Source organism: Leptonychotes weddellii, chromosome 7, assembly GCF_054177405.1.
Source record: "Leptonychotes weddellii isolate Sample4059 chromosome 7, ASM5417740v2, whole genome shotgun sequence".
NCBI lineage: Eukaryota > Metazoa > Chordata > Mammalia > Carnivora > Phocidae > Leptonychotes > Leptonychotes weddellii.
Genome location: NC_138375.1, coordinates 93,670,209 through 93,694,825, shown reverse-complemented (window position 1 = coordinate 93,694,825; position 24,617 = coordinate 93,670,209). Strand labels below are relative to the sequence as shown.

At 42.1% G+C, this 24,617-nt stretch overlaps 2 long non-coding RNA genes across 4 annotated transcripts in view; both read right to left on the bottom strand.

Moving 5' to 3' along the window:
• Positions 1-1,073, bottom strand: part of LOC115944019 (uncharacterized) — a 238,613-nt gene extending 237,540 nt beyond the window's left edge. For both annotated transcript variants that reach the window (XR_014147152.1, XR_014147151.1), the window contains exon 1: positions 806-1,073. This is a non-coding gene — a long non-coding RNA (uncharacterized LOC115944019). The remainder of the gene's footprint in view (positions 1-805) is intronic.
• Positions 1,074-16,780: 15,707 nt separating this feature from the next.
• The window catches only part of LOC115942831 (uncharacterized), a 31,280-nt gene continuing 23,443 nt past the window's right edge, over positions 16,781-24,617 (bottom strand). Inside the window, exons 5-7 of one of the 2 annotated variants that reach the window (XR_014147148.1) lie at positions 20,289-23,507; positions 19,606-19,716; positions 16,781-18,159 (exon numbers count right to left, since the gene is read on the bottom strand). This is a non-coding gene — a long non-coding RNA (uncharacterized LOC115942831). The remainder of the gene's footprint in view (positions 18,160-19,605; positions 19,717-20,288; positions 23,508-24,617) is intronic. The other variant, XR_014147149.1, reaches the window with a different exon arrangement.

Genomic DNA, 24,617 nt, shown 5'->3' with positions numbered 1-24,617 from the left:
TTTTTTTTAAAGATTTTATTTATTTATTTGACAGAGAGAGACACAGCGAGAGAGGGAACACAAGCAGGGGGAGTGGGAGAGGGAGAAGCAGGCTCCCCGCGGAGCAGGGAGCCCGATGCGGGGCTCGATCCCAGGACCCTGTGATCATGACCTGAGCCGAAGGCAGACGCTTAACGACTGAGCCACCCAGGCGCCCCCCCACTAACTTTCAAACACATTGTTGGGAACTCACTAAGTACAAAAGTAAGACATTGCCTCTTCTGAATTGTAGACGTGGCCTTGAAATTCAGAAAAGGGCATTTTCACGGTTGGACAAAGATGGAAGATTCCGAAATCACACAATGAAGGAGGACAATGAGACTGGCAAACAGGCTTAGCAAGGCCCAGGTTGTACAGAGGTGCGCATGAGCAGAGAAACTGCGGGAGGACAAAGAGGAGGAGCAAAGCCGGTCTCTCCCCTCCTGCTTCCTGGCTTCCAAGGAGTGAAGTCCCATTCAGGGTTACTGAAGGCCTTTCTCCATGGTCCATATAGACAAACTAGAGAGGTGGGTTGACCGTCCGATCTATTTTGATAGATCAGAAGAGTCTGGATATTATCAGGGGGAAAAGGTGTTGGTTTGAGAGAAAGCTTTTTCTCACAAGTCAAAGGAAGAAATTTTAGAATCTTCCCGAATTATCTCAACAATTTTCTCAATCTCTCACTTCAGACAAAATATTTAAGGAAAAACTATTTCCAGAGCATTCTTGGGTCACGTCTTACAGAAGCAGAGAAAACAAGAGGGAAGGGTAGAGCCACCCAGATTACCTGTCTGGTTGCTTAGACTGGTCCAATTTCACTAAGAATCACACAAACCTCTTCATTCCTTCTGCCGTGTTCACCTGACCGTTTTCAATTTCTTTTTCTTTTTTCCATTACCTTAAGGGAGTAATCTAGACACTCTGGCTTTCTTTGCATGCAAAATATAACAGTTCTTTCTTTCTTCTTTCAGATAAAAGCAGTCTTGGGGAAAGGAAAAGAAAAGCGCCTGGCTCCTTCAAATTAGCTCTGAAATAAAAGTCACTGCCAGATGTTATATAAAAGGTGACGTAATCCTAAACTACTTCATTACATATGCAGCTCTGCTCTTCAGCCCAGGAGGAGTTTATTACATTTTGTCGATTCCATTTTCTATACCCACATCATTTTTACATAATTTTTCCTGCCTGACAGACATCTTCACATTTTCACAGCAACCCGTCAGGATAGCATTGCAGCAGTTCAGGGAACCTGGTTACCAGTTTACAAATAACGGTGCTCATAAGCCAGATTTGTCCCTGAGATACAAATCACGGGTAAGCGGTCTAACCGTGCATGTGAGAAGCACATCTATTTTAGAATAATAGGGAAGAAAGCAGAGCTCCATTCCGGCTGACACCATGCTCTTTCAGAACATGCACCAAATCTATTCCACAAGTAGGAAAACGGGGAAATGCCAATCTAAACTTATTCCCATGATTCTCTTTGTTTTCCTAATAAATTCCTGGCTCATAGTGAAATAGATAGCCATGGCAGATATATTAAGATCAAACTTCCTGCCTTTTGGGATTGGCACAAAATTTAGAAGACAACGCACCATTTGTACCAATGCGATGTCTAAGCTCCTGAGATGCTTTCTGCGCAAACACCGCGAGACACTTCCTCCCACTCCCCAGGTGCTAAGCAGCTTTCCCCCTCCTTCCCAGACACTTGCGGCCCCACTGCCCTCTGATGGTGAAAAGCAGCAGTGCAGGCTGGAAGTATATTCCTCCAGAAGGAGGAGGGATGGAGGGAACGGCTGGGAGAGCATCTGCTATAAGATTAATGTAAGAGGCCAGGTACACTCAGCAATTAGCTACTTAACAGAGATGAACCTATCTGACTTAGAATTCCAGTGAGGAAAAGAAAGTACCCTGCAACTACCACCCCAAGGAAACATATATGCCATTCATCTTGAGAACCTCCTTAAGCTTTAAGGAAAGACCCCTATTAAAATGAACTTTATGGTTTTAAAGTATAATAACGAATTTAGGGTAACAGAGGTCCTCCTTCTACAAGAGCAGGATGTGAAGGTGGGACAAAGGGAGATATGAAGGCTTTATAGAACTCTGACCCTCCCCTGTACCCTCCTCCCCAACTACCAAGGAAACAGATACAGATCTGTGGATAACTAGCCCCCAAAATGAATTTATTCTATTTCCTTTTTGTGTCCAAGGGCAGCACATTCCTTAGTTCTACAAGTAATTTCCTTCATACGTTCAAAAATCCTTTTCCTTTCTTAAGTAGTTCTTCTTTATATGAAGGTTTTCATGCACATAAAGAGTCAAATAATTCTACAAATTTCATTCCAAAAACAAGGCAGTCCCAGCCATCCTCACCTTCTGTTTTTAGTTGAATCATTTGCTATGTATGTCCATATTTCTAAATAACCTATTTATGTTGCTGCTTCTAGATATTTGAGTTTAGGCACCTTATATTGACTTTGCACTATAGGAAGATGATTTCATACACACACACACACACACACAGCTCCACCACACATACATACTTCCCAGTATATATAATTTGGATAAGGCTAATAATCAATATTTATAATACTATGAGTAGTAAAGTCTTGACAACTAAGTCATGCAGTATACCATATTTACCCTTTCTTGCCTGAACAAGTTTTTAATTTTCCTTGGAGTTAAAAAATAAAATCCTTTTAGGGCGCCTGGGTGGCTCAGTCGGTTAAGTGTCGGACTCTTGATCTCAGCTCAGGTCTCGATCTCAGGGTCGTGAGTTCAAGCCCCGCATTGGGATCCATGCTGGGCGTGGAGCCTACTAAGAAAGAAAGAAAGAAAGTTTTTTTTCTCATATGCTAAGTTTTTTAGATACTCATTATATTAGTCTTGTAGGGCTGCTGTAACAACCTGGTGTGGCTTTAAACAACAGAATATTATCATCTCACTGTTCTGGAAGCTAGAAGTCTGAAATCAAGGTGTCCGCAAGACCGTGCTCTCTCTGAAGTCTATAGAGAAGGATCCTTCTTTGCCCCTCTCTAGCTCCAGGGAAGATCTCTGCTCTGATAGTCACATGGCCCTTTTCCCTGTGTATATCTGTGTCTTCGTGTGGCATTCTTCTCACCTGGTATGTCTCTCTGTATTGTTTCTCCTCTTATTATCAGGACATCAGTCTTCTGAAATTTAGGGCCTGCCCTACTCCTTACGACCTCCCCTTAACTTACATCTTAATTACATCTGCAAAGACCTTATTTATTTCCGAATAAGGTGACATTCTCATGTACCAAGAGTTAGGACTTCAATGTATCTTTTGGGGCTCACTCTTCTACCCAGAACATTTATCTTCACTAATTTATCTCAAACTCTGTCCAATTATCTAAATCTCCTCTGAGTATACTGAAACATTTTCTGTTTCCCATCAGGTTTCAGCTCCTGTGTTGGTTTACATTCAGATGGACTTTTCCTTTATGATTGGCTGCAGCTGCAGCCCATGTACCTTCAGGTTCAAGTGCAGACACAGTGAATGTTTCTTTCTCAACAGTCCCATTGGCTGGAGAGGGTCACAGGCCAATCTCACAGTTCCAGGCAGGAGAATACCGTGAGCTCATTGGCTTAGGCCTGGGTCATACACTCCATTCCTGGAGCTGGGAGTGGGGCAGCTTCATTTAACTACCTGATGGGAGCATGGGGAATAGGAGATTACACAAAGGGTGAATAGATGTTGAGCACCAAAAATAACTCAATGTCCACTATAGCTTGTTAACAAGCACTTTAAGAGAGGTCATTTTCCCCCAAGGCCAGAACACGGATTTTGGCCAGCTAGAGAATTTTATGATAATCCACTCTGGGAAGGTTAAGAAAACAGAAAAGGAATTGAACAAAAATACATTTAGATCCACACTTTATCCTTTTTCTGGTATTATAGGAATTCGTTCGGTAGTATCTAAGGGAAAAATACTTGTCACTTTAATACATTTTTACGTCCTAAAATGTGTGGGGAGAAGGTATTATCTCACATACAAAATGTCCTACAAATGGAAGGAAATATCCTGTGGTCAGTCCCTATGATTTCAAATAGTATGATGCAAAAAATAAAAAATTCCAACCAGGCAGGCAATAACCATCCTGTTGATAAAAATGTTCTCCTGCTGAGATGCCACAGAAGTTTTCTTCAAATGAGTTTTCACACCACACTCCAGTTGTCCAACATCATCTCTTCCCATCTACGAGGAAGAGAACAACAGCTTCGTTCCCCATCCCCCCTCACAGCATCTGCTTCTGTGAAGGAGCAGAAAATATTTAACTTTAGGTTTCCTTTTCATTGGTTCCCCTATTAATTTTTTCTACTTTTGACTGAATCTTTCATAGTTTTGAACTACAGATCACAAACTTTAACTGTCACTTTCTTCACTGAAACTAAATATTGGAGCCTAAGAATTAACAGTCTTCCAGCATGAGCAGCTCTGTCAAGGCAAACAGAATCTTAAAGACTGTAAGACGTAAGACAACAAAATCAAAAAGAAAAACTAGGGGATATAGGAGAAGATGGTATGGTCATTAAATTGATGTGTCAGTTTGACTGGGCCATGGGATGCCCAGATATCTGGTTAGACATTTCTGGGTATGTCTGTGAGGGTGTTTCAAAAAGAGATTAGCGGGCGCCTGGGTGGCTCAGTTGGTTAAGCGACTGCCTTCGGCTCAGGTCATGATCCTGGAGTCCCGGGATCGAGTCCCACATCGGGCTCCCTGCTCAGCAGGGAGTCTGCTTCTCCCTCTGACCCTCCTCCCTCTCATTCTCTCTCTCTCAAATAAATAAATAAAATCTTTAAAAAAAAAAAAAAGAGAGATTAGCATTTGAATTGGTGGATTGAATAAAGCAGATTGCCCTCCCCAGTGTAGGTGGGCCTCATCCAATCCTTTGAGGGCATAAAGAGAACAAAATGGCAGAGAACGTTGAGTCCTCTCTGCCTGACTGCTTGAAGTGGGACATCAATCTTCTCCTCCCTTGGCACTCCCGGTTCTCAGGCCTTCAGACCCAGACTGAAATCTCCAGCTCTCAGAGCTTCAAACTACATCTCTGGCTGGCCTGTGCCTCCAGCTTGCAGATGGCGGGATCGTGAGACTTCACAGCCTCCGTGTCACGTGACCCAATACCTTATAACAAACCCTTTTATATATATATGTATACACATATATATACATGTATATATGCATATACTATGAGTTCTATTCCCTGGAGAACCCTGATACAGATGGACTCAGAGGGGAGCTACGAAAAAAAGGAAGAGAGAGAGACATCCAGGAAAACAGTGAGAAAACGGAGAAACTATGTAAGATAGGAAAAGCCCTGACTTCGGTATGAGGGGACCTGCACCATAGACTCAGGTGCTTCCTCACTCACTGCCTACCCTGTCACCTCTCCAGGTTTATGTCTCCGGGCCTCAGCCTAGCCCCTGAGAGGAGTGACCCAACACATCTCTTGGGTCTCTCCAGTTCTAGAACACTGTCATCGTGATTCCTCCATGGGTACCACCCACACAGTCAACACTCACCTGATGGGCGCCTCCTTTGTGAGGGAATGACAGTCAAGGAGCTCACTGCAGGAACTGCATTTAAATGCTGGCTTTGCCAATACAGCCATCTTCAGAATTCTAAGATCAGAGGGAGGATCCCAGCGGGATGGGCGGCAAAGTGCTGGATATAAAGCTGCCAAACCATCAGGCCCAAGGCAGGTGCTCTAAGCAGATCATTTCCTAAAAACTCGGCATTTAAAAGGACACATCCTGACGTGCCATTCCCAGAACTATCATCTCGCCTCCTATGCGGGTTTAATGGTTGAAAAAACAATGAGCTCTCTATTCCAGGTGATATTGGCAAAAGACCTATTTCCCAGATCAATACCCTCAACCAAATGACCAAAGCTAATATAGATTCTTTTATGTTTTATTCACCCTTCTACTCGTAGCTGCCCTACACATGTAAGGATATGAGATTTTATAGAGTGATTCATATTGAGAAATTTGGGCCAGCAGTGATCTTCAACCCGGGGACATTAAATCACCTAGAGAACTTTTTTTTTTTTTAATATGGATGTATGGGCCTCTTTCCTAAAACTCTTCATTTAATTGGGCCGGTGAGGAGACCCAAGCATCAGTCTCTTTTTAACCGCTCCCCAGGCGATTCTACTGTGAGGCCAGGATAAGAACCACTAGGCTGAGGGACTGCAGTGTTTCCAGAGGGCTCAGAGCAGCCGGGCACACCTCTGACACACGTACTTTATGTTCCCAGTGTTTTTGGCCAAGAATTCCTAACAGAAGAGAAGTTCTGCCCAGAACAGCACTAGATCCTTGTATTTTGGTCTAGCTTTTCTCTTTCCCCTATAGAGCTTGCAGCTGGTATAGACATTCCCCAAGCAAGCAAAGGTCCTACCAAGGGTAAGAAAACCACCAGATTTTCTGCCAAGCTTTTAAACTTGGGGCTTACACTGCAATTTCAGAATTCACGTTAATAATCTAGTATCTCCATCTAAGAGAATGTGTTCCAATGCCAAGTCCTTGTAGTTGTGTGATAAACTCATCAACAAAGCCATATCTTGGATGGTGGAGAAGGTAGAGTCAATGCCCATATGTTCCTGAATATTAAACTTTCTCCAGCATTATGAAAAGTCTGTCTCTCCATGGACTTTAAAAGAGCTATACCCATTTCTCCTGGGCACTATCACACAGTTTGTTGTGGACTTTTAAAGAGAATTATCTGGTTTCCGTGGATTTTTATCACATTTGGAAATTTGGCGATAATAATCCTCCCTATAACCTGCCATATATTCAGTCCTTAAAATATCAGTCACCATATCAGGCACTAAAATACAGTATCTCTAATCCACAGGACAGCCATGTGAAACAAGCACTATTTGTCCAAGTTTACAGATGAGAGACTTCATAGCTAGTGACTGTTCGAGCTGGGATTCAGATTCAGGTCTGTCTGGCTCCAAAAATAACAACCTTTTCACAATGCTCTATTGCCCACAGAAAATCTGTGGGAAGGTCAGTAACTATAACAAAACAATAAAAGTAGATATTTGTATAGCAAATGTTTTCTCCTAACTCCCTGAGCCATGGGAAGGCATTCCTAGGTCAGAGCTTCCACATCCTCAACTACAGTAAAGAAAAGTCTTTAGAGATTCCAGTCCTTTGAGAATGGAAATACTTTTTTTTTTTTTAAAGATTTTATTTATTTATTTGAGAGAAAGAGCACAAGACGGGGGGAGCGGGAGAGGGAGAAGCAGACTCCCTGCTGAGCAGGGAGCCCGATGCGGGACTCGATCCCGGGACTCCAGGATCATGACCTGAGCCGAAGGCAGTCACTTAACCAACTGAGCCACCCAGGCGCCCCGAGAATGGAAATACTTTCTGATTAACTTGTGTGATGTGTTATAAAGTTACTTCTAAATGATATATAATCAGGTCCCGTAGATGATTAATCAGTATGGTTAGCAGAGTAGGAACCAGAGGTCCAAGAGACAGATGGACAGCTTTTTGAGTCAACAAGGAGAAACACTTTCCTAACAAGGCATCCGAGTTCTTATGCTAGTGGGGCTTCTTTGTGTAGATGCAGGGAACATTGACTCAACCACATTCAAAGCCCAATGGTGAAGAAAAAGCACAGATGCACTCAGTCCCTACCCTCACGAAGCTTTCAGTCTAATGGTGGGGAGACAGGTATTAATCAAATAATCCCACCAACACCATCATGTGTAAAGTACCATGAAGGAAAAGCATGGGGTTCTTTGACAGCACATAGATCAGGGGACCTGATCTAATTGGGGGCAGGAAGGAGCCATGTAGAGTAAGAAAGACTTCCCTGAGGACTTTCTATTTTCCCAGTGAGAGTTCATTGTTCCCAAGTTAGCTGATGGCACACTCTGTTTTATGCAACGAAGACAGCTAGGTATGGTCTCCTCTCCAACCTCCATTTCAAAGCCACCAACCAAGCCCATGAGGTGATAGATGTTGGCACTTGCCAGTTTTCTTGGTCCCCTGTTCTTCCAGGGTTTGAATTTCTAGGTTTTAGGTTTGCCAGCATAGTCCCAATTGCCTCTCTTTCCCTGACCCTTCTCTTCTTCTCTTCCCCACTCTTTACTCCCGACCTAACAATTGTATATCCATGGGATGATGGTAATTCTCCCCTATCTTCAAAGACAAGGAAATTAGGATTCCTGCCAGGCTTTTTAGAACCAAGAAAGATCCCCCCAGCACCCTACTAGCTAACTGAATTGACTGAGAGCCTATAATATTTAGTCTGTTACATTTCACCCAAGGCTGTCTTAAGGAAACCAGGAAGAGCAGGGCCCTAATAGACAAGCCCCTACCTCACTCAGTAGGTCATGCAAAAGTTGGAAGAATGTTATAGTTTGAATATTTAGATCCCCGCAGAGTTGGCCCTTCTCACAGAGATGATCTAGTCTTAAAGAAAGACTGTCCCCACTTCTTTATTAGTAGGCAGGGGCTGCCTCACGATCCCCTCCCGAGTCAGGAAAGGCTATTATTTATCTCTTGGATTTAGTGAACCAAACAGAAGTTTGATTTCATTTCAGATAAAAGAGATGATGCAAATGAGAATTTTATCTTGCATGGAGGAGTGACAAAGTAGGAGAATGAATCCTACTTGATTACAATCTTCCATCATTCTGATTTTATAATTACTGAATGGAATCAATCAGCTTTCAATTGTTACCTTGGTGAAAGATTAAAACATCATTACTTGTCCTACATATTTCACACTTTAGCAAATTTTAATAAACTGAATGCATGAGAAATGGTTATATTATCTTTCATGATATTGGGATACTAATGACATTTCTATTGATTTTAATTCACATTTGTTGGTCAAAAAGAGTCAGATTCCAACGAGGCATGGCATCCGCATCCTATAATCAACACTAACAAATGAAGACCACTGAACACTGCAATGGTCCAAATGAAATCATTAATCAGAAATATCATAAAATAATTACCAAAAAACTAGGGAGGTCTTATCTTCCTAATGAACATCTTTTATGGTATATTGATTCATTTATAACTCTTACACATTGGTGATTTCTCTATTAAAATATTTTTCAGTAAGTATAGGAAAAGCACTCTGAAAAGGCAAAATCAGAAAAGCACCAATTTATCAGTAAAGGGGATCATAGACACCTCCCCCTAAAAAGTGAAAAAGACTCCTGAAGATCATACAGTAGATGCAACTCCTCCTTAAAACCATTCACAACCGAAAAATTCTTAGCCCAGTAGCAGGAAAGATTATATAGAATTATCAATAACATAGAACAGAATAATAGTTAAAAGTGAAGGTTCTGCAGTTAAACATCATAGCTTCAGATAACTCTGTCTACTTCACTTCTTTGTGCCTCAGTCACTTCATCTATAAAATGGGGGCATAATAATAGTACTCATTTCATTGTCCTGGTCACAGGATGAAATGAGATACTGTGTATAAAGCATATTTCAGCATATTCCAGTCAGACTGCATTTCCATGGTTAAAAACGGCATTAAATTTCATATATGTGAAGATGTTGCTCTGATTCTCTTCAGTGCTTTCTCGGTTTAAATTTTTTCCATTACTTATCTTCTCTAGCTGGTCAATGGGACTATGCCTCCTAGGGGGCTAATCAAGTCTGGGAGGGTCTGGTATCTGGAGTTCAGTCTTGTAAGAGGTAAAGAGTGAGGGGTGAAGAGGAGGCAAGAGAGAACAGGCTCTTAAATGCTCTACCATGTGAACCTTTCCCCCCACAGCTTCAGTCTTTAATAGACCTATAAAAATCATGATAAATGTCCTCTGTAGGATTCAATTTCTTGTAAAAGCTGGAAAAGGCAATGCTTTTCTCCAAGAGAATGTAGAAGGTAAAACATAGATGGCCCTGGAAAGACATACAAGTGAAGACTAGGGAGCCCAGCCTTATAACAACAAGGACAAGCGAAGAATTATAGGAAGGGTGTTGGTTGGGCCTAAGCCTAGTTTACTTGAATCTCCAAAAGGTGGGAGGTGGAGGAATGGAAATGGGGGTCCCAGGTGACACCACTGGGGATTTCAATATAAAGTCAACTCTTCAAAGACCCCATTTCCTCAATTTAAGATTCAGTGGACTTCCTTTCCATTGAGTTTTTCGAGAACCTCAGGACACCAATTCAGTATATCAGGTTCCAGTTAAATTCATTCTGCTGCCTTTTTTAATCGGCTTTTTATTATCCCACATCTTCCTTTAAGGTTTTTTGAAATTTTACAAAAATGTGAAACTAAGATTTTTTTTAAATCAAAGCACCAGGTCAAAAACACTCCTGTAGCTGCTGTGGAAAAAAATTATATAAGCCATCTGTACCTGGACAACAAAATTGACAACAGTAACAGTTGTTGTTTGTTTATGGAGTGCTCACTATAAACCAAACCAGGTATCATACTAATTGCTTTACTGGCATTAATGTATTTAACCCGTACAACAGCCCAGTGAAGTAGGTTCAATTATTACAGATGAGAAACCTGAAGTCAAGAGAAGCCACTTTTCAGAGGGGAGGTGGGTGGGGGGATGGGTGAAATAGGTGAAGGGGATTAAGTGTAGACTTAACTTGATGAGCACTAAGAACTATATAGAAGGATGGAATCACTACATTGTACACCTGAAACTAATATAATACTGTATGTTAACTATACTGGAATTTTAAAACAGAGGGAAAGAGACAGGTCACTTGTCCAAGGTCATAAAAGTTGGTAGGGAAACCAGGATTAGTTCATTCTTTCAGCAGCTATCCATTAGGGGTAAAATATATCAAATAAACCACATTTTGTAAATCTAGATTAAAGAAAAGAGAGGCACTGTTGTTTTTTAAGTATATTTATTCACAAGAGCCGTAAAAGCAAACACAAATCACAAATAGAGAGTTTTACTTCAAGGACTTTGTTGCAGGTTTCATTTTTCAAAACTAGCCGCAACAATAACTCCCATCCTACGTGTCCTCGATGTGATTTTAACTTTCCTCACATCAAGATAAGGGAATCAAGGTTCCCTCCTTGAACATCAGGAGGGTTTATGACTAACAGTGGAAGCGACACTATGTACTTCCGAAACAAGTTCATAGGAAGTTCACAGCTTCTGCCTGGCTCTGTTGGAATGCTTGCTTTTGGAACCCACATGCCATGCTAGGGGAAGATCCAAGTACAAAGAAGAAAGCTCTAGATATTCCAGCCGAGTTTCCAGCCGAGGCCTCGGCTAATAGTGAACATCACCCTGTAAACACACGAATGAAAAAACCTTTGGATGATTTCAGACCATCATCAAATTGGCCCCTATTCTCCCAGCATTCCCAGCTGAGGCCCCAGACATCATGGAGCAGAATAAGCTGGCCCATCGTGCTAATCATATGCGTTCTGAATTCTGGACCCACAGGTCCCTGAACATAATAAAATGGCCGCTTCTTTGCAGCAAGTTTGATCAATTATGCAGCAATAGCAACTGGAACAGCTTTCAACAAACATCAGTAGTTTTTGCTAATTAAGCACCAAAGCACAGAAACATAAAATTGCAGGTAACCTGGTCAAATCGCATGTTGACCTTTTCCTCAACTTTAGTCGGGTTATTCTTCAATTCTTCCAAAAAGAAGAACCTCCATAGCTTAACAGAGGATTTCTGAAGTATTCGTTAAAAAGTTCATGGCCCTGGGGCGCCTGGGTAGTTCAGTCAGTTAAGTGTCAGCCTTTGGCTCAGGTAATGATCTTGGGGTCCTGGGATGAAGCCCCGCATCAGGTTCCACGCTCAGCAGGGAGTCTGCTTCTCCCTCTCCCTCTGTTCCCCCCTCCCCTTCCCCCACTTGTGCTCACACTCACACTCTCTCACTCTCTCTTCTCTCTCTCTAGTAAATAAATAAATAAATAAAATCTTTAAAATTAAAAAAAAAAAGATCACAGCAAAGGCACCTGACTGGCTCAGTTGGAAGAGCATTTGACTCTAAATCTCAGGGTGATAAGTTCGAACCCCATGTTGGGGGTGGAGATTAGTAAATAAATAAAAACTTAAAAAATAAAATTAAAATGATCACAGCAGATATGTACTGCATTAAAACAAGAAAAGGCTTCTAGTATGATATTAAATGGAAAGAAAGCAGAATACCAATTTTTATATATGTTATGAGTACCCTGTGTAAAGATTCTTCATGCAAATGGAAAAACGTCTAGAAGGCACTCTGGAAATATTAAAATAATTGACCTGGTATTTTGGTAAAGTCTCTTGAATTTTTTTTCACAATTGATACATGATGTGTAAATGATATATGATATGATACATGCTTGAGATATGATATACAGATAAAAATAAAATAAAATCATCAGAGAAAGAAATTAGGCAAATTTCCACTCCCCTCCTAGGAGCTCACTCACATGAATGGCAACATTTCCTTCATTACATAATCTCTGTGTCTCACTTTTCTTTCCTACGAAATGGGAATAATAACACTTATTTCATAGGGTTGTTATGAGAAGTAAATGAGTGAGTTAATTTGGTAAGGCCTTAGACAGTGCTTGACACATACAGAGTAACATATGCTATTATCTCATCCAACTCCTAATGTTGTAGATGAAGATCATCTCTGTTAATCCTGCCTTTAATTCCCAAACTCTGCCCCTAACAAGCACCAGAGGACTGAACTAGGAACGAGGCCATCTGTGTCCCAGCATCAGCTAAGGAAATGAGCTATGTGATCTTGGCCAAGCTGCTTAGCCTTCATTTCCTCGTGGGGACGATGAAGTGGATGCCTACCTTTCTGGGTTTTCTGTTGAAAATCAACTGACATAGTGCACTGAAAGGATTTGACCAAGGCCCAAAACAAATGCCATTTCTCTACCTTCTTATTTTACCAATGTTATTAGTTTGCTAGGGCTGCTATAACCAAGTACTACATACTGAGTGACTTAGACAACAGAAGTTTATCATCACACAGTTCTGGAGGCTAGAAGTCCTAGGTCTAGGTGTCAGCAGGGTTGGTTCCAACTGTGAGGAAAAATCTGTTCCAGTCCTCTCCCCTGGCTTCTGGTAGTTTGCAGGCAATCTTTGGCATTCCTTGGCTTATAGACACATCCACCTTATCTCTGCCTTGATGTTCATATATGTTCTCCCTATGTGCTTATCTCTGTACCCAAATTCCCCCTTTTCATAAAAACACCAGTCATATTGGGGTGGGACCCACCCTAAAGAACTCATTTTGATTACCTCTGTAAAATCCTATCTCCAAACAAGGTCACATTCTGAGGTTGTGGGGGTCAGGACTTCAACATATAAGTGGAGGGGGGTGGTGACACAATTCAACCCATAACACTGATGAAGACATGAAGACCTAGAATGGGTAGTCCAGTGTTTAGGAAGAGCAGGACATAAATCCAGCAGACGTTGACAACTTTTTTGATGTGTATTGAAAGAAATGTACAAAACACTTCTTTTGAAATTCCAGACTAAAGCAACTCTGGCTGAGTCCTTTTTGAACCTCAAATTCAGCCCAGATTCATAAATCCTTGAAGAAAACCCGAGCCAATTTTGGAATTTCCAACAAGATTCAGAGGCTGAATGGATCAGACAGAATTTCATTTGGCATTTAGGATTATTGAATCTAACCTGAAACTTAATGCAAATTCATGGAACACAAACTCCTTACAAACTGAATAGAAGCAAATACTAAGGGCTCTCGAGCCATCTGGAATGTATATGCTGAATGTTGAGGTTTTCCCATCACAATAACACGGTGGGGAGGGGAAAACGCGGTGGGGAGGGGAAGGCACGGCTGGCAAGTTCTCACCATCACCAACCCTATAACCTAGTGTATTTGAATCTCATGTGAATTTGAATGATTTCAAATAGTGCAACACACAGATAATAATAAAGTCTCGCTTTGTGAGCAAAATTTTAAAAATATGAACTCTCCTTAAATGTAAAAATTTGTCAAAGCTTGCAAAATTTCAAGATGGGCAGGCTGAGTGACTTGCAAACTATGTATCGGTTAATGTCATAGGAAGGTGTCACTTGAACTGGTTAACAGAAACACCCGCAATCTCTGATCAGCAGAAACTATCACTCATGTACATCCAAACATCCACCAGTGATTTCAGTAGCCATTGTGCTCTCACTTTAAATGTGACAGTTGTTAAGAATTAGAATCTTTCGGGGGCACCCGGGTGGCTCAGTCATTAAGCGTCTGCCTTCAGCTCAGGTCATGATCCCAGGGTCCTGGGATCGAGCCCCGCATCAGGCTCCCTGCTCAGCAGGAGGCCTGCTTCTCCCTCTCCCACTCCCCCTGCTTGTGTTCCCTCTCTCGCTGTCAAAAAATAAATTAAAAAAAAAAAAGAAGAAAATCTTTTGGGGCACCTGGGAGGCTTGGTTGGTTAAGGGTCCAATTCTTGATTTCGGCTCAGGTCTTGATTTCAGGGTCCTGAGATGGAGCCCCAAGTTGGGCTCCGCACTCAGTGGGGAGTCTACTAGAGATTTCTCTCTCTCCATCTCCCTCTGTCCCTCCTCCTGCTTGCGTGCTTTCTTTCTCTCTCTCTCTCAAAATAAATAAATAAATCTTTTTTAAAAAAGAATTAAAATCTTTTGAATAGTCTTTAACGGTGCCACACAGGTGTTTACTTAAGTGATGGCCCTAGGACTGAAAAACTCACTGGAAAATCAGTCACTGAAATTAGACTAACTTCCAGTCCAAAAAACTAGGGAAGAAGTCCAGATACCAACCTCAACATACCTTATTGTTAAATTAGGAGAGAGTATTATGTGAAAGATGTAAGGCTAAGAAAACAAAAGCACTTGGGGCGCCTGGGTGGCTCAGTTGGTTAAGCGACTGCCTTCGGCTCAGGTCATGATCCTGGAGTCCCAGGATCGAGTCCCGCATCGGGCTCCCTGCTCGGCAGGGAGTCTGCTTCTCCCTCTGACCCTCCCCCTCTCATGCTCTCTCTATCTCATTCTCTCTCAAATGAATAAATAAAATCTTTAAAAAAAAAAAAAAGAAAACAAAAGCACTTCAAGCAAAAATAGCCAAAATAGGTGTGGGGTCTTACACTTTGTGACTACATCCCCTCCACTACCCTTCAACTGTCAACATTTTAATTATGCAAAGCCTCCAGGAACATGTTGCTTGAATTAAAGACCACCCTTCTGCATTTTCTTAACAATTTCATTGACTTATAATTTATAGATCACGAGATTCACTCCTCCTAAGTGTACAATTCAGTTATTTTCAATAAATTTCCTGAATTATGTAGCCATCACCATAATCTAGTTTCAGGGCATTTTTATCACCCCAGTAGGATTTCTCATGCCCATTTACAATTAATCCCCATTCCTACCTCCAGGATCCCACTAATCTACTTTTCGTCTCCTTAGAGGTGCCTTTTCTGGATATTTCATACAAATGGAATCATACAATACTTGGGCTTTTGTGTCTGGCTTCTTCTACTTGGCATAATGTTTTTGAGTAGATCCGTGGTGTAGCACGTATCAGTATTTCATTCCTCTTTATTTCTGAATGGTATTCCATTGCATGGATCCTGTAGTTGTTTTTAGGCTTAAATTTAGAAGACCCAAAGGCCTCGCCACTTCTTACTGTGTGCCAGATATAACTATAAGTAAGTATGGTAGAAAGTACCCAAATATGGCCTCCAGCAATTCTTCCCTTCCCTCTGCACACTCCTGACACTGAGAGGTAGAATCTACTTTCCTTCCTTCGCTCTAGAATCTGGACTGGCCCTATCCCTTGGCTTATCCAATAGAGGTAGCCACACTGATGTTCTGACACTTCTGAGCTCACTTAAGAGAACTGACAGCTTCTGCTTCTCTTGGAAGCCAGCCATCATCCTGCAAAGGAGTGATGGCCAGACTACTGGTCAATGAGACGTCACAAGGAGAGAAACTTTCAACCGTAAGAGGCCTTCTCAGGCGTTCCAGCCCCAGTTGAGCTCCCAGCTGAATGCAGCTCTGTGAGTGACTGCAGTTACACCAAATGGAGCTGAGAAACCAGCCAGCTTAGCCCAGGCCACCGTGTAATGAGAAATAATAAATGACTGTTGTTTTAAGCCATTCTGTTTTGGAGCAATTTGTTATGTAGCAATAGGCAACCAAAACATCACAATTTAACCAGTCTTCCTCTTCCATTTTAATTCTTGTTGATTTTGTTCTTTTTGAGTTCTTACAGTTGTATGTCTTCTCTTACAAGAGATTTCTAATGGGTGTTGACTTCAACATCACTTCCTTGGCTGTTTGTGATACACTGAAGAGTTATATGTCAGTCAACCGGCTTTCTGATATTTATATGCTGAAATCTTGAGGCCAATTTTTTAAATGCTCTGAAGAGAATCACCTGGAAAGCTTTATAAAAATGGATTCTCCATCCTCCCTTCCCCTCCTTCACCATAATGGATAAGGAATCAGTATGCAGCTGCTCCAGAGCAATGTGCAAGTTAATTTAATAATCTCACCAGGAAAACTATTTCAATAACTCAATTAAGTATCTCTTGAATTTTGATTAAAGGAAAATGAGCATGCTAAACACTGTGCACAAAGACCCAAAAACTATCAAAATATAACCCTTACCCTCAAAAAGTTTAGAATCCAGTTGCTAATATATATATATATATATATCATATCAATATTGGATTAACATTCAATCAACCTACACTAGAGATACAAAATTAGGTAATTTTAACTTATACAATGTTATCTATCAATTATATCTCTATAAAACTTGGGTGAGTGCCTCTCTTCACCTGTGGAAAGCCATCCGGCCCCCTCTCCATACATTCAGGCTGGGAGTTATTATCTACAGTCTGGTGAATCAGAGGACAGCATCCTTCTGGCGACAGTGATAGGTTCATGGATGAACATGTGACCCAATCACAGCCAATGAGACACAATCACTAGACTTTTGCTGGGACTGTGAGAAAAATGTACTCTTTTTCTTCTTTTTTTTTCCCAACTTGATTTAGAGCTATTAACAACCATCTTGCCACCTCAGGAGGAAAGCCTGTCTTAGAAGAAAACTATATTTTAGGAAAACAGAACTGGGAGCCGTCTAGAGAAATTGGCCCCTGATGGTATCACTGAACCACTGAAAGCTGGTTCCTGCTCTGGGCTTTTCAATTCTGTGAGCCAAACACACACACACACACACACACACACACACGGAAAGACACATACCTTTTATTGCTTAGGCCAGTTTGAGTTGAATTTTCTGTCACTTGTAAAACAACTTTCTTAGAAGCATGTTTCTCATCAGTAAAATGAGGATAATACTGCTACCAGGCTTTGGTGGGGTCTGAGTATTTTGGAAAGTATAAAGCCTATTCAAATATCAAGTATTTTCCTACTTACTTCCTCTTTTCTGCTTCTGCCTATTCCTAGCATAATCATGCTTTTAAAGCATAAACATAATGCTAGACCAAAAGAACATTTTCATTACCAGACATGCCTGTTCTGTGTTCAGGGTCTTCTGAACCCCTGTGTTCCACAGAATTCTTCATATCCTAGAATTCTTTGAAACCAAATCAGCAAAGTTCTGTTTCAATGAGCCATTTCTTCCTTAGGCCACAAAAAATAGCTTCTGCAAATAAAATCCTATGTTAAAAATGGTGTTTGTGGAAAACATTTTACCTGTGATACATGCGAATGTGCTTTGGAAATGAAATTGCCTAGGAAATTCGTTGTTGATGTTTGCTACATTTTCATTACTACTAATTAGTTCAACTCTAAGTTCCTTCTTCTTGCGACTTGCTGCTCAAAAAAGACACAACCATGTGGGGAGCCAACGATGAAAGCTCTTCAGTCTTTATTCAAACAGCAGAAGATTTTCTTTTCAATAACCAACTGCTCATTTTACTTCTAAAAGTCTCTCTGTCCTTCATTTCTGCTTCTCCCTCCTTTTCATGACTCCTTTATCCAGCCTGGAAACCTGATGTTTTTATTTGATCCATCTGCAGGGTTTATTCCTCATAGCCTCTATCAATGCCTTTGCAGAAATTCATCATCCAACGCCAGTGGACATTAGAGGACAGGAATATAAAAAATTAGCAAACAGGACCCATATTTCGGTATATGAATTCTATCTCAATAAAGCTGTTACCTAAAAAGAAAAAAAAGGCAATGAGTAAGTACTGATCCAGCCCTCCAAGAACCAATAGAGAGTCATATCCTGCTCCTCCCCAGAAACAAACCATGTCCGGGGTTCATCAGCATGTAGGATGGTGATATTCTTCTCTCAATATCCAAATAAAACCCAGCAAACCCTCCTTCAAGTGTTACCAGTGAGGCATGTGGGATCACAGTGAGTGGATTGAACTGATAAAGGCATTTTATCTGCCAGCATTTAAATGTGCCCTTTAAAGACTAAAATCAATTCCAACGTCCCTATTTATACTCTGGTGGTACCCATGCGTATATATAGCAAAACAGCCATTAGGAAAGAAGCTTTGCATCTTTCCCATAATCCGAAATGACGGCAAATTTTGACGTGGTAATTAAATCAGAACCATACATAAGAAAAAATATATTGTGGGCTGGATATTCAAAGCTACCTTCTTTTTAAATTTAATTTTCCATTCCATTTTTTATGTTTCATCCCGCCTTGCCCGTGTACTCTCCCTGTAATTCATTCTCTAGCTCAGCTGGACTTATTGCTACTTAGACTGGCAGATACAACAGTGAAAAGATGATGTCACCCCTTAGCCAAATTGCACTATTATTATAGAACCACATGTACTCTCATTCATTTATCTCTGCTGACATCGCTCCATGGGAAGATTTTCCAGGGCAGATGTGAGCTCCCTTGGCAACAAAAAGGGTGGAGAGTGCACATTCATTTTAAAATACTGAGGTGGAATTTAGTAAATCTTGACTCTTTGGAAGTATATTGTGAATAAAGGAGACATCTAATGTCCTCAAATGTGGTCTGATTAAAAACCTCCATCTTGAGCATGAAACAATCCCTCCCCCAGATTTATTCTCATCACGGAAATACGCTCTCCATTTAAAGGCATGCTTTTGACCCACAAAAATCGTGCAGACTAAAGTGGTTTGTTTGGCAAGTATAGATATATATGCTAAGAAATGACGTCACACTTTAGTCATCATTTGATTAGGAGTTGGGCAAAAATTAGTAAAAGATAATTATGTAGGTTCCATCCAAGTGTGCAAAAACAGCTTCAAAATCGCATACAAGCATTAGAGAGACAGATTTGGACTTTTTGAAGAGGAAAGCAAGCAATCGGACAAGTGGTATAAAACAGAAAAGGCACCCCAGGAAATGAGAGTGAAAAGAAAACCCAGGAACAATCAGGTTCGTTTGAGGGATACTTTCCCTCATATCTGCCCTTCCTCCTTCTTTCCTCCTAGTTCTTCGGAGAAGTAGGTAACTTTTTAAAATACATTTTCCTTCTTTTTTCTCTTATCTTTTTAAAATATAATTAATGCACAGAGCGAAAATTCCAATAGTACAAAAGCGTATACAAAGAATGAGAAGTCTCCCTCCCACTCCTGAGCCCCGCCCCCTAAGTATCCACCTCGGCCTCACCCAGCAAAAATGAGCACTGTTACTGCCTTCTTGCATCTCTTTATCCTTGGCGTTTATCCTTGGCGTGCACCACGCGCTCATTAGCTGTCTGATGGAGCCTAGGGATAATGTCTGAAAATACGTAAAATAAAATACAGAGGATTAAAAAGAAACCAATTATATTGAAATATGGTTCTATCTCTGAAGCACTTAGGGTTCCATGGGGTCCAGGATAAGAGCCTCCGCTCTTAGTCCCCATATGCACAAGCCTATTTATATGCATTTCTACCCTGTCCCACAAATGGCAGCACCTCTTCCACAGCAGGTTCTGCTGGAGCTCTACTCAGATGTCCTGGAGAGCCAGCACACCCATCGCCTGGCTGCCGTGAGCGAGGGCTACCTGTGGTTCACACTTGCCCTCTTCCGCAGAGAATCCTCCACCCACCCTCCGGCCCGGGACGCACTGCAGCCAACACGGGGTAAGACCTTGGACAACCCTGTGGTACAATTCGGGCCCCTGTGCTCCCGCGGGATCAGGCGAAAGCTGATGTGCACGGAGGCCTTGCTTAGCTTTTTCCCTTGCCCTGCCCCACTCCGCAGCTCCCCTTCTCCTGGGAGCAACCCCTCCTCAAAGCACAAGAATCCCTGTCTCACTCTTTGCTTCTAGAAATCCTGATGCCAGACACTTAGTTACCGCCCCTTACCTTGACGTTTCCATTTATTGATTTCTTGGAAAAGATTCCATATCTGTACATACGGATCTGCCGCATTCTTTTAACAGCCACATACTCTTCCATTAAATAGATTTACCATCATTGATTTAGCACATTTCCAGCACAGTCATTTCCAAAAGTTCCTCTCCGGGAACTTAAGCATCTAATTTTTACACATTGAAATGTGATGATGGCCTTGCCATATTTTAAGGATCTAGTTAGTTGCTGAGGAGTCTTTTCTTCAGCTTCACCACCTATAAAACTTTAGTCCTTTGCTATCTTTTTGGAATAAAGCTTTATTCTCAAAGCAACTTATCTCCAAATTTGACAAGCTGTAAAGACTCAGCTGGCCCCCGGCCCTGGCATCTGTCAGTCCCCACAACCAGAACACCCAACCACCTGATCAAGGACCTTTCTCCAAGCTAAACAGCAGAAAAAGTAGGAACTGCAAATGCTCGCCTAATGAACAAATGTCCAAACGAACTTGGACCCTGGAACGCTGGGCCTCACTGCCTTCCTCCTGTCCCGCGAGAGGAGCAGACGCCTCTTGAGTCTGGTAGGGACCCCGGAGCCCCTTGCTGTGTCTCACACATGATTCCCAACAGCAAACCCCCTTTCCCAACAGCACAGTCTAAACCCACAAGAGGGCAAGAAGCACTTCCCTCTCTGCGTCCCCAATCGAAAGGTGGATCTGGGCGCCTGGCTGGCTCAGGCAGTGGAGTACATGACTCATAATCTCAGGATCGTGAGTTCAAGGCCCACGTTGGGCACGGAGCCTACTTTTAAAAAAAAAAGGAGGGGGTGGATTTGCTTCCCCACTCCCACCCCCGGTAGCGCTTGTCTTGGCATTTCTTTGAGGCTGAACCGCACCTTCTGAAGAGCCTCCCCGGGTGCAGGAATTTCCCATGGTCTCAGTTCCACTTTGCCAAGATTGAAACGAGAACTCACTTTTCCCACCTAGCAGCTGCTCACAGCGTGCGCGGTGATTAAACCCAGAGCGGAGCAGCCCGAGGAAGCAGGTGCTGCTCAGAATCCATTTTCTGGGTAGGAGGGAGGAGACTGGCGGCGGGGTCTGGAGACCCCCCGCGCTGCCGCGGCGGTAGGGTCTCTGCTGGGTTTGTTTCGTGAAGTGAGTTCAGTTACAGCAAACAATGGAGACCGATAATTTCCTTCGCATTTGTTTCTCTCTCCCTCACAGGCATCACCCTTCTCCAACCAGAAAAAATGCCTGATTTCACTCCAAGTCAGACAAAGGCAAAACAGATCCAGAGAAATATTTTTTTCTACCTATCAGACGGGCAAAGGTGAAAATGTCCAATGAACTACATTGGTGTGAACATGGAAAAACACGCTGCCAGTGGGAGAATGAACAAGTCCAACCTCTATGAAGAGAATGGGGCCACTAACTGTCAAGTGCGAAATGCGAAACTCCTAACCCAGCAATTTCACTGATAGGAATTTGTCCTATAGATCGGAGTCCAGCAAACCTTTTCTTTAAAGGGCCAGGTAGTGGGGCGACTGGGTGGCTCAGTCGGTTAAGCGTCTGCCTTCGGCTCAGGTCATGGATTCAGGGTCCTGGGATGCAGGGCTGCCGCTCCTGGAGCACTCTCTCTCTCTCAAATAAATAAAATCTTTTTTTTTAAAGGGCCAGGTCGTAAATATTTTGGGCTTCTAAGCCATGTATTTCTTTTTCTTTCTTTCTTTTTTTCTTTTTTTTTAAATTTATTTGTCAGAGAGAGAGAGGGATAGAGCACAAGCAGGGGGAGCTGCAGGCAGAAGGGGAAGCAGGCTTCCCGCTGAGCAGGGAGCCCAATGTGGGACTTGATCCCAGGACCCCGGGATCACAACCTGAGCCAAAGGCAGACGCTTAACCTGCTGAACCAGCCGGGTGTCCCATTTTCTTTTCAGGCCACGTATTTCTGTTGCAACTACTCACCTCTGCTGTTGTAGCATGAAAGCAACCACAGACAATATGTAAACAAACAGGCGTGGCTGCCACGCAATAAAACCTTATTTACAAAAACAAATGGCAGCTTGAAATTGGCTCATAGGCTGTAGATTGCCAACCTCTGCTAGGTATTATAGCAAATGTATACAAAACCATGTATAGTATATTCTTCATAACAACGGCCTAAGAATGGAAACCACCTTGATGTCCATCAAGAGTGGACTGGATATAAGCAAATTCTAGTACCTCCTTTCGGTAGAATACTTGCAGCCGGTAAAAAGGAGGCTGCTCTATCTGCACTGATACGGGTGATACCCAAAACATATCAAATGTTTTAAAATGCAAGGTGGAGAACAGAGTACAGTATGCTTCCATTTTTTAATTAAAAATGCATAAATGCATTTGTATGTATTTGCTTATCTAAGCATTACACATATCTGAAAGGACACCCAAGAAGTTGGGGAGGGAAACCAGATGGGAGACAGGCGCATGAGGGAGATTTTTTTCACTGTCTGCTCCTTTGTGCCCTGTGAATTGCATACTATGTGCTTCACTAATGAAGAGCAAATAAATATAATTGAATTTTTTAATTGCATGTGCACTTCTAGTACTGGTATGAATCACCAAGTATAGACAAAAAAGTAAAGTGGGGCTCTGGGCAGCAGACCTCTCTATTCCGAAGTCCCCTCCCGTGCCCAGAGGCTATGGTGGCTGTCAAAGAGCATCATAGTGGGAATCAGGGGACCTGGCCTCAAGTCCAGCCTCTGTTACTGACTCTGTGCTGTCCTGAGCCAGTCAATCTCATCACTCTGATCGTCCCTTTCCTCTTCTGTACAATGCAGGTGATATGAGCTATGTAATTTAAATAATACTACTATTATTGGGGATATCTTTTAATGTCTCTGGGCTGCTTTCCTCATCTGCAAACTCAGAAAGTTGGACAAAATGAGGCTTTTCACTCTCAAATGCACAATTCCATTAATAAACAAAGCTGTCATTTACAAGAATTCAGGCAGAATCACCAAGTTGGCAAGATAGGAAGGATCTCTTCTTGCTTATCTCAAGAGATGACTACCAAATCCAAAAGAGAAAATAAGATATCTGTTTGCACTTAGAAATCCAGTCCAATCTGGAGGTGGGAAAGGTCTGCCTTCTTCCAAGGACACCACCTCTCTTTCCTTGGCCTGGTCCACCCAGCAGTTGTCACAGCTGGGCAAATTTTTTTTCTTTTTTTTTAGCAGCCACTGGGTACAGAAGACATCCTGTTGGAAAAAATTTAGGAAATGTCAGTCACAAAGAGAAATACACTAATAGTATCAAATAATAGACTCATGAGTGCTGGCAGGACAAAGAAATGGAGGGACCCTGTTCGGCAGGGCCATGTAGGGAAGGCCGTGCCTTGTCCCCACTTCTGGCCTCTGCTAAGAGCTCACCATTTGTATTGTTTCAGGAACTCCAGGGAGATAACAGATGGTGATGAGGAAGAGCAGGGTTGCACTATCCTCCTGTTTCTGAGAATTTCTGGCTATTGTTAAGCAAAAGTTTGGAGAAGTTAAACTGACAGGAAATAACACGCTTGTTGAGTTATAAGGTGGCAAATGTTGTGAAATCCTTTTTCAGAAAAGGCCAGCTAAGAGAGAGTGTGCTGATGTGATAAGGAGCAGAACTCTTAAGACCATCTCAGCTGGTGGAAATCTATCTCTTTTCCTTCCTCATTTCCATGAGCTCAGGAGTATACAGACAGATGCTTTGAAAAGCATGTTGCAAAGATTCTTTGTGTCCCTGACTTCAAAGAAACTTTTATTCTTGAATAAACCGTGTTGGCCTCCCAACTTTAGAACCAAAGCAGCCAGGGACACCTGGGTGGCTCAGTCGTTAAGCATCTGCCTTCGGCTCAGGTCAGGATCCCAGGGTCCTGGGATCAGGTCCCACATCGGGCTCCCTGCTCAACGGGGAGTCTGCTTCTCCCTCTCCCACTTCCCCCCCCTCGTGCTTTTTCTCTCTCACTCTCTCCGAAATAAAATAAATAAAATCTTTAAAAATATACATATAAAAAAGAACCAAAGCAGCCAGTCAAATCTAAGAGTTTTTAACAAATCACAGACTCTATCTGGAAATGCAGAGTGTACAGTGGGGACATGTCCCCAAAAATGACAGGCTGGGAGAGGGCGGAGGGAATGGGGGGACTTAAGGCAGCAGAAGCAAAGGAAGGTGAGATTTCAAATGTGAATTACAGAATTGTGCTTTCTCTTTGAGAGATGGGAGGAAATATTCATTAAATATAAGTCACAGGACATCAGGGTTTGGTAAAAATTTTGGTAGATTATGGGGCAACTAGAAAGAGGATAGAAAAGAAAAAGAAAGAAAAAGAG